This window comes from Pongo pygmaeus, chromosome 7, assembly GCF_028885625.2.
Source record: "Pongo pygmaeus isolate AG05252 chromosome 7, NHGRI_mPonPyg2-v2.0_pri, whole genome shotgun sequence".
NCBI classification, from domain to species: Eukaryota; Metazoa; Chordata; class Mammalia; order Primates; family Hominidae; genus Pongo; species Pongo pygmaeus.
The window spans coordinates 135,767,945-135,778,019 of record NC_072380.2 but is presented as its reverse complement, the minus strand read 5'-3'; the positions used below and the strand labels follow the sequence as shown (position 1 = coordinate 135,778,019).

At 44.0% G+C, this 10,075-nt stretch overlaps 1 long non-coding RNA gene across 1 annotated transcript; it reads left to right on the top strand.

Moving 5' to 3' along the window:
- The first annotated feature begins 374 nt into the window (after positions 1-374).
- LOC134740042 (uncharacterized) lies at positions 375-9,697 on the top strand. The gene is made up of 2 exons (XR_010127282.1): positions 375-692; positions 9,500-9,697. It is a non-coding gene; the product is annotated as an uncharacterized LOC134740042 (long non-coding RNA).
- The last annotated feature ends 378 nt before the right edge of the window (positions 9,698-10,075 follow it).

Here is a 10,075-nt window from a genome sequence, read left to right as displayed (position 1 = left end):
TCACTCTTGGTTCTTATATAAGAAAAATCTTAAATTTATGTACTACTCTTGGTTGCTAATTTTATGTGAGTTATATAAATCCTTGTTTTATTTATATCCTTCCAGTCAATAATTTCCTTCTTTCCCACCCCTAATATTTATCAAGAGCCTTATGATGTGTTAGATGTTGAAGATATAAATATAAATAAGTTAAGATCTTTACCTTATAGTCACATGGATGAATAATTATAAAACAATGTGTGAGAATTCTGCCAGAGACAGAGACTGGGCATTCCATCACCTTTTTCAACTTTCTTCAAGTGATGAGGAGAAGAAATAGAAAGAAAAATTGGTTTAGGGAGGCAGTTGGATTAAGCAATCACATAAAGCAAAGTTTTACAGGTCATGATGTGGATTTCAAATTCCTTTAGTCTCCTGGCCCTTCATTCTTAGGAGTAAACCGGAGTTGATCTTTAAAGTTATTTGATACCCGCATTGTTTAAAGTCTGTTTTTATTCCTCTTCAAGGCTCCTTGAAATGCTGTCTCCAGCCCATGCCTCCCATTCCCACTCAGCCTTCCATGACCGCAAACATGAAAGAAAGACTCCTACAAAGGAAGACTATCCACTCTCCTGGCCTGGAAGTGTTTGAAGAAATCCTCAGGGGATATAACACCCAGGGCACATATGCCAATATGTCGGCCCATTTTGAACGTACGTGCTCCCGTGTGCTGTTACCAGTGTTGTAATTAGTTCTGAGCCATGACAACCACTTGATGAGTGGCTAGAATATTGTGGTTAAATGTATGGGCTTTGGTTTCAGAGAAATCTGTGTTTCAATCCTGGCTGACACTTACTAGATATGTGTCTTTGGGCAGATTCCTGAATCCAGTCTTGAAGAGTGCTGAAGTCCAAACTTTGTTTGTCTGATGTGGAAAATTATGCAGTTTCCCAAGGCAGGGGATCTATGTTTTAATGTTCCATGGGAGTGCGTCCTTCCTGGAGCCCTAGCCATTCTTACACAATATACTGATGATCTGGCACACAAGGGGGGCAGAAGCACCATGTAAAACTTCCTCTGGAACACACATGGATTTAAAAATCCCTTGGAGAGAAATTTATCCTGCTAAGGCCAACCCAGCTCTCAGCCTGGTTCTCAGGCTGACCCTGGAAGGTTCACCTACCTCTGTTGGGTGGAGATGGTGTCCTGGGAGCCTAGAAGACTGTCCAGGTACAGAGCAAGGGCAGCTGTCTTTCCAGAGCAAGTGGAAACTTAAATGACCCCAAACAAAGCATGTGTGTGTGTGTGTCTGTGTGTGTGTGTGTTGAAACAAATGCCATTGTGGATGTAGCTTCTCTGAGGAGAGATACAGAGTGGTATGTTCTGGGTTTGGAGAAATATTCCTCCACAGCCTACTTTTCAGTTTTCTATTCTGTTGTACACTGCTTTTTATTTAAACACTGTTTATGGACACAGATGCTTCTTCAAAATTCCCCAGGGGGGCTTGCTGACAATCTTTGCTCAAAAGATTTAGTGCTATTGCCCAGAAGCTTACTTAACTCCCTGCTGTCCTAAAAACTCCCTCAAAGGCTTTGGTTGAGGATAAAGGGAGGAAACTGAAGCCTAGATACTTTGCAGAGGTGTGTTGGTCCAGGCTCCTACACCAGAGAGTCTCAGAGTCAGAACGAACTGTTCATGGTCATCTGGTCTAAACCCTCTCATTTTCCAAATGAGGAAACTGAGACTTCATGAGGGGAAGTGACTGATTTGTTCAGAGTCATGGAATCCATGAATGGTAAAACAGAGGCCAGAATTCAGAGCCCATGAATCCTGGGGTGGCCTTGCCATGGATGGTTCATGGGATGATGGAAAGTCACATGTCCTCTACTGTTTAACTGTGTTTCTGACTACTCCAGGGCTCAGAAGAATTTCTACCAGACAGAGGACAGTATGGGCAAAAGTGGGGATGATTATGGGCCATAGAAATGGGTAATGAGGTGTATCCTATTGATAGCAGGATATGTTTTCAGCTGGTTTTCCAGTTGCATTTCACATTTACTGCAATGACTTGCTTGTGTAGCACTATTGAAGCTGTGATCCACGTGATCCAGTCCTAGAAGCAGTTATAGAGGCACAGTCCAAATAAGCCAAAACATGATTAAAAGAGAATTTATTTTTTTCCCTCATCTTTCTGAAAGGACATTCAACAGGCTTCCATGTTTAATCCATGGCATGTCTTCATGTTCTTTGGATTCCTGCTGGGTTTTCTCATATCCCACACTCTGAAAGTCCTTATTAACCAAAACTTTGAAGAATTATTTCTTTTGCCAGCAGCCCCAGTGACTTCTACTTCCTGAACATCCTCTCTTTTCTCTCTCCATTTTTTATTGGGTAGATTGATTAACCTTTTTCTCAGTTTCCTTCTACCTCTCATCCCACCTCTCTGGTGCTGTCCTTCTTTGCTTACTCTGACTCTGAACTCCAAAAATCCAGGCAGTGCTATGTTGGTGAGATGGGGGAGAAAGGGGAATCGGGCTGTCAATGAGAGGTTCTCTTGGGCAGGTGAGGTGAAGGGAGGAAGTTTATGAACATTAATCTATTTTATCCTATCATGGGTATTTTCCCACAAGTTATTTTTTTCAAATACCTTACTATCATTCCCTAGTCTAATTAAACTCCTAGTATTGCTGGTACAGATGTATGTATACAACACATGATTGAATGTATGCTTGCTTTAAATGTTAGCATATAAAGATAAAGACCTGGTCCTTGGCTCATATGGTGGACAGACACACAGACAATCATAATTGCCACACCAGCAGTGTTTAGTTGAAACAGGGAAAGAACAGGGCCTTAGAAGACTTCTCCAATGGGGAAGGGTATGTGTATTGCTACTAAAAGAGAGAGGGAAGGGATGCTGGATAGATGAAAACTGACATTCAGCACACCTTCTGACCAGGAGGATCCTCACACAGAGAGAAGATTAAACAACTAAACCCATATATGATTAGAACTAAATAAATCCTATCGGTGGTAATTGCTCCAGGAATTCAGAGGAACAGAGTTCCCTGAGAGCCAGTTGGAATATGTGTGTCTTTCTTAAATCTAGTTTCTCTGTCACTCCATATTCACCTTTATTTGGTCTGGTAGAAGTGGAAGAATTAGGTAAAATTTAGGCAAGAAAAGGAGAAGGTATGAGCATTCTAAGAAGAGAAACTGCATCAACCTAAGGGATGTTCATTGATAAATGAGCAGACCAGTAAGAAGGAGAGGTTGAGTAAGGAGGAGCTGGAGAATAAATTTGGAGAGAAGAATCTGATTCTAAGGTTTGTGACACAAACTTAGCTATGGGAAGCAAAGTCCAAGTTAAAGAACCTCAAATATATGTTTTTTCACTTTACATCTTTTTTTAAATTATATTTCACTTATTTTGAGAAATCTCAGGCTGAGCACAGTGGCTCACGCCTGTAATCCCAGCGCTTTGGGAGGTCGAGGAGGGTGGATCACTTGAGGTCAGGAGTTTGAGACCAGCCTGGCCAACATGGTGAAACCCCGTCTCTACTAAAAATACAAAAAAATTAGCCAGGCGTGGTGGTGTGTGCCTGTAGTCCCAGCTACTCAGGAGGCTGAGACAGGAGAATCGCTTGAACCTGGGAGGTAGAGGTTGCAGTGAGCCAAGATCATGCCACTGGGCAACAGAGCAAGACTCCATCTCAAAACAAAACAAAACAAAACAAAACAAAAAAAAGAGAAATCTCAAATCACTTTCTGATTTCCCATCATAAAAAGTCATAGCATAATTCTTTGGCTGTTTTTCAGGTTCTTTCCAAGTAGATAAGCACTTCTGTTTTTTTCTTACCGGATTTGAGTCAGGGTGAGTTGATTGTTTTTCAAAACTGGTTGCTCAAAATTGATGGTTTCTTCTTTTGTTACACATTATAGACTGCTTGTTGGATTCCTATTATTTAAAATTCTGAAATTGTATATACCCTTATTTATACTTCTTGTGCCTTCCTCTGATTTATCCGCTTGTCAAACTCATCCCTCAAACATAGATCAAATTTCCTTGTGTAGGGAACGTATATGCCTGACTTATCTTACCATGGCAGTTAGTATAGGGATAAATGAATACATGTGTGAGTGAAAGGATTTATATCTATCTAGTCCAGGGATGGCACATAGATTTGTGTTAATTATGAGTGCATTTGATTGCATGTGTTAAACAAATTCATTGAGTGATGGGTTAAACAAATAGGGGTTTACTTTTCTCACATATCAAGAAGTTTGGAAACAGGAAGCTGTAGCACTTGTTCATGGACTCTGAAGTCAAAAAGGACTCAGTCTCAAGATCACAAAATGCATACAAAACAAGAAAAAGTAAAGAAGGAGGGTAGCACCAACTATTCAGTGGCCTTCTGGTGATGTCTCATTAACTACACCTAGCTGCAAGGGAAGCTGGGAAATTGAGTTTCTCACCTGGGCATGGGTATGCTACTGCCTGCTATAGTTTGGTTTGTTTGACCCCTCCAAATCTCAAGTTTAAATGTGATCCCTAATGTTGGAGGTGGGGCCTAATGGGAGATGTTTTGGTCATAGAGGTGGACTCGCCATTAATGGCTTGGTGCTATCCCTGTGGTGAGTTCTTGCTCTATTAGTTCCTTTGAGAGCTGGTTAAAGAGCCTGACATCCCTCCCCACTTTACTTCCTCTCTCTTCATGTGATCTTTGCACAGTCAGCTCCCCTTCACTTTTTACCATGAGTGGAAGCAACCTGAGACCCCCACCAGAAGCCAAGCAAATGCTAGCACCACGTTTCTTGTACAGTCTACAGAACCATGAGCCAAATAAACCTCTTTTCTTTATAAATTACTCAGTCTCAACTATTCCTTTATAGCAGCACAAGTAGATGAAGACACTGCCTGAGGAATATCTTGGTTCTGTTGGCAAGGAAGGATAGGGGGATGGATATTAGTTGGGCAACCAATGGCATCCATCACATATTTCATCTCATGTTCCAAGGTTAATAGATTTGTGGTGGAGCATTGTGTTAAGTATCATGAAGACCTGACCAAGTCCAGCAGGTGAAGGTACTTTGATTGATCATTAATATCTGCTGTGGGTGTGGAGTGGGGTATGATGGCAAGCTTAGTGTGCGTTTGCCATCTTTTGTCCATCCCTTGCCCCTTCAAGCCAGGCTTTCTGCATTTTCCCTTGTTAGTTTTTCTAAACCCTGTTCACACCTTTATAAAAATCCTTTTTAATAAACCACTCCCAGTTTACCCATTGTAAGTGTTCAATATCTTTCCTGCAAGGATCCAGATTAAGGCAGTCTGTAGTGCTTTGGGGGCTTGTTATGGATGAAGGTTTCAGAATTACTGGTGAACATTTTGGTCTCCCTCTGATTTTAAGTTCCTCAAAGTCAAGATCAGGACGCCTCCTACACTCTACAGGATACTCAACTTGCAGTATGTCATGGGATGTGCTCATGAAGTATTTTTTATTCATTTTTATCGATCAACCCCCTTCCCCTGCCTAGGGCAATGATAATTTTTCTGCTGTGCTTTATACTTATGTCCAGCTGTGAGATGTTGGAGACAGGAGCTTTCAGGGATTAGTAGGAGGGAGCTGACATCTTTCCTGGTTCCCTCTGGGTTGCATTGTAACAGGCCAGTGAGAGCTATCCTTTCCAAGCACTGTTGGTTGGAAGTGGCTGTGCACCAGGTGGCCTAGAAGGACAAGTGTGTCATCAGCTGGTGGACCATGATCTTTCTGCCCTGTTCTTCCTCTGCCTCCCTGTTCCCAGGCCCTAGGGTCTACCCTCTGCAGACAGGCCAGTGATGTATTATTAGACTTGCCATCCATCCCTCAGTGTGCTGGAGGAGGTTGGGGAGGAGCCACTTAGTGTCTTCAGAGCTGGGTTTCTTCAACTTTACTGAACATACGAATCATCTGGGGATCCTGTCAAATTACAGAATCTGATTCAATAGGTCTGGTGTAGGGGCCAGAGATACTGCATTTCTAACAAGCTCCTGGTGATACATATGCTGCTGATTCAGGAGCACATTTGAATGGCAAGGACTAAGAACTGCACCATCCAGTGTTAAAGCCACTAGCCAACATGGCTATTTACAATTGCTGTCTTTCCTTTCATTTTTATCTCATAATTTCATTAACCCACCAGAACTCTTTGAGTTTCTGGTGACAGAAGCCCAACTCAAAAGATTCGAAGCTTAAGCTAAAAAGGAAAATATGTTGGTTTTTATGAAACTGGAAAGACAAGGAGTTGGCCTTAGCAATGGCAGGCTCCAGGGATTCACACGATTATCAACATTGTCATCACCACTGCCGTCATCACCACCACCATCATCATCCCTTGCTCCATCCTTATTGCTCCCTTGCCTCTTTTCTTGAGTTTTTGGCCCCATTCTCTCTACTTAAGGACTGGCTTCCTCTCCCTGGCAGGGGCTTTGGCCACTGGTGGTTCCAAGCTAACATGATCGCACTTACCATCTAAATGGGAAAGGAAGCTCTTCCTCCCAGTATCTGACTTGGTGCTGTTTGGGTCTTATGTATGGTACTGTACCTGTCCATGAACAGGGTACTAGAGTGCCATGGGTCGCTGCTGTAGATAGGAGAGTGGGTCACCATGATGGGAAGCCCCAAGAATGAGATGAGTGGAGGGAGATAGGAGTACATCCTCAAGGAAGAGAAGGAGTGCGAGAGGTACAGGGCAGACAGAAGCAGCAGATGGCTGCTCCACCCCACCACTCTCTTCCACCTCATCAAGAATCCTGCCCCTCTATTCCCCCTAAGAACCTCCTTCCTAGTTTCTGCCACTCTTTAATCATTTCCAGTGGAGGAAGATATCTTGACATATTTTGCTGGGTGTTTAAAAGAACACACCCATCTTCCCATTGTATTTTAATCCCCACCAATTATCAAGGCTTTCTCTTTGGGTCCTTCAAGCATTTGATAGCATCTCATACCATCTTGCCTGAAAGATTTATTTAAATTGCCATGGAGTGGCAAGCTTTAGCGCAAGGGTGGTAAATGGCAGGAGGGGAAGGCAGCCACCTATCAAGGGAGAGAGTGTTGGAAATGTTCATTAATGGGAGGGAGGACAAGACAGTATGTGGGTGATGAGGTCTGGGGAAGGTCCAGATGCTGGGGGCACAGGCAGGGAAGGCAGTGCAGGCAGGAACTGGAAGACGACTTAACCATAGCCACTTTTAACTTTTTTTAAAGAAAAGTGCAGGTTGGAATTTTGGAATGTTTGCGGGTTAGGGAAGAGCTTGGGGGTAGAGGGATGCTAAAGACAGTGTTGGCTACATATGGCAAAGTCTCCAATGCCAGAAGCACATGTCTGGAATATCATTTCCTAGACCTGGATCCAACTTCCTCCTGGCTGCCCTTCTCACACAAACTTCCTATCCAGGGATGGAAAGGCACAGGTATCACACTGCTTGGGTTGATGCCACTCCCTGCTTAGAGCGGTGGGAGGGGAATGGACATTTGTAGAGCTCTTATTGTGTGTTGAGTATTTTGCTCCCATGCACTCAGTTAAACCTCACACCAAACCTATTACGTGAGTATAATCATCTCCAGGTCTCAGATGAGGAACCAGGGCTCCAACAAAAGCTAAGTAACTCCCACAAGATCACCTAACTGGTCAGCAGTAGAGCTGTGATTCAAACTCAGGCTGTTTGACTGCAGAGCTGGCAGTCTTCATCCATCCATCCATCATCCATCTATTCATAATCTATCCATCATCTACCCATCCATTATCCATCCATTCACCCATCCATCCATTAACAAATATTTATGGAGCATCTACTTTGTGCCAGATGCAGTGCTAGGCACAGGGGATACAGTGAGGAAACAAGATAGATACAGTCCTTACTCTCATGGAGCTTGCAATATAGTGGGATGAAGAAGGCAAAAAACAAACAGATACATGATGATATGTTGTGAAAAGCAAGATGGAAGATAATGAAGCATGGTTAGAGAAAAGTGTGAAGGGTAGGCAGGGTCAGGGCTAGAGTGAGGCACATGAGGCACCTAGGATGAGAAATCTTGGCAGGCACCCACTTTCAGGGTTCTGCAAGTGCAGGGTTTGTCACCTGCATGACCTTTCTGCCTTAAATTTTGCACCCTTAGGTGCGTTCCTTGACTCACCCTAGTCCTACCTCTGCAGACAGGGGGTCATGGAGGGCAGGTGACACTTGAGCAGAGATCATAACAGAGAGATCAGGTGCTCTTAGAATGGACCAGGTGGAGTGTGGCATCTGGAGTGTGAGCTTCGGGAGGGACTGAGCAGAGTTCATTAGGGAGAAGGCATCCTTGCCTCCTGCCTATGCCACAGACTGGAGGAGTGCAGGGGACTGAGAAAGAATGAGGAATTGGTGAGGGAGGTCTGAGGATAGATGTTGATGGAAGGTATCTCCAAGGCAACTGGAGCTCACAGTCAATGGCTGCTGCAGGATTGCAAGGCTTCTAGTCAAGGACAAGAACTCTCCAACAACACAGCTGTGCTAGATGCTGATATTCATAAAAAGGGGGAGGGAGTCTGTCCAATCCCTATAATTTTAATTTGGGTCAATCCATCCATGCATTATGCACCCAGGAATAACAATGGCAACCCTGAGAATTTAACAGATATGAGGAACTGTTCTAAATTCTTTTCCTATGCTGACTCATGGTACCTGCCACGATATGAATAGACACAATCATTATCTCATTTTACAGGTGAGTGAACTGAGACACAGAGCGAATAAGTGGCTTGCCCAAGGTCATACAGCTAGTAAGTGGCAGAGCTGAGATTTGACCTCAGGCAGCATGACTCGAGCCTGTGCACTTAGTCACCTTACCTCCTGCTTCTTGATGTCACTGGAACTCAAGAGGAATAAAGATATACCTGGGCCCACTTCACTCATGGCAGAAGGCTGAAACTCACCTGTTGTCATCCTTTTGACTCAGTGTGGACTTGTGGCCCTTTGCTCGAGACCTCTTTCTTTGCCTCCGATTTCTCATCTAGTGGGTCTGACACTCCAAATAAGCCCTCTTTAGATGTGATCTTGCACTCACCTGCCAGTCCTTCCATTCTATCTACTCCAGGACCCTCCCCTGTGTGATTCAGCCCCTGCAGCCCCTGGGAGCACCAGTCAGGGAGACTGAGGCTTCAAGACTATATTGGTCATGATGTTTGGTTTTAAGTTCCAAAAACCCTAGTAAACCAGCTGAAAACATAAATAGTTCATTCTGGGCTCATGTAGCTGGGGAGGGTGGAGGTAAACTTGACCTGAGATTGCTCTATCCTTGATATCCACTCTCCCCTTCTTCCTTTCAGATACAGAGCCCCTTCTCTGTTGGTTCTTGGCCACCTATCCAGAGCCTACATCCCCAACTTTCTTTCCATTGAGGTGTCACCATGTCTAGGTTTTGGCCAATAGGATAGAAACCGAAGTGACCAGTTTCTGTTTCATGACCTTAAAACTGAAGTTCTTGCTTTCCTGTTTCTCAAGGGCTGGAATGTAGAAGCGGACTTTTGGCCACGTGGATGAGGAATTGAAGCAGTCAGTTCTGATCTAGAGATGGAAGGCGCCTGCTGAGGACAGCAGGGCTGCTTGGCACCCTGGGTCTCTGAATGGCTCTGTGGAGCACTGCCTGATGGCCCACCCTGGACTGTTGCCTGAGACAGAAATAAACTTCTATCTTGTTTCAAACACTGCATTTTGGTGTTTCTTTGTTCAAGCAACTTATCTACTATACCATATTCCAACAACTGTAATACTAGCAAATATTTGCTTTTCTCGCTGAGTTTTTATGTTTTGTAGAGAGACATCCTCCCCATGGCAGAGAAAATAGCTGCAGGCTGCAGTCAGCCCTAGGCCCACATCTTTCTTTTCTTTTTTTTTTTTTTTTTTGAGATGGAGTCTCGCTCTGTTGCCCAGGTTGGAGTGCAGTAGCGCGATCTCGGCTCACTGCAAGCTCCATCTCCCGTGTTCACACCATTCTCCCACCTCAGCCTCCCGAGTAGCTGGGACTACAGGTGCCTGCCACCCCGCCCGGCTAATTTTGTTTTTGTATTTTTTAGTAGA